The following is a 707-nucleotide window of genomic DNA, read 5'->3' on the forward strand; positions in this document are numbered from 1 at the left end:
GTCAAAATAGGAATGTAGACGATCCGGTATACTGTAGTCAAAACAGTAATGTAGATGAGTTAGGATGGTGACGATATTGTTATTTGTGTCCCAAGGGAGGAAAAGTAAAACATTGTGTGGTCAATTTGGATGAACCGCTCTAAATAGTAGCTCAACTTAATAAGATATATATCACAAGGGCAACTACATAGTTATCATTATGAAGGATGGCATCATGGACATTTATGGACACCCCCGTTATTATGACAACTATGTTCATTCTTACAATAAAGAATGACAATAAGTGAATACAGAGAGGGTCTGTGGCATGAATAACTCTACACATGTAAAAATGGTAGTAGCAAGAGTAATGGTGTCTCCGGGCGAGCACCGATGGATGCGCAAACGCGCGCGAATTGGTTGCTGCGCTTAATTAGCGGGAGTAATGAAATACCTAATAGTAATCGGAATTTATGCCTCAGCGCTAACGCTTGGCCTCGAGCATTATTCCATTTGCTTACCAAGCTAGCAAGCCCAGGTGAACCATCAAGTGCGCTTTCCGAATACGCATAGATGTTACAGATCTAGAAACCACAGTAACACTGGTTGGATACGTGTTTGATTCGATACGCTACACGATAAGCAATGGCCTGATATATGAGTCCGATGCCTTTGATGCACATTCCATTACATCATATCTAGTTCTATAACTTATTTAAATTGTAATA

This window comes from Cydia pomonella, chromosome 4 (assembly GCF_033807575.1).
Source record: "Cydia pomonella isolate Wapato2018A chromosome 4, ilCydPomo1, whole genome shotgun sequence".
Taxonomy (NCBI): Eukaryota; Metazoa; Arthropoda; class Insecta; order Lepidoptera; family Tortricidae; genus Cydia; species Cydia pomonella.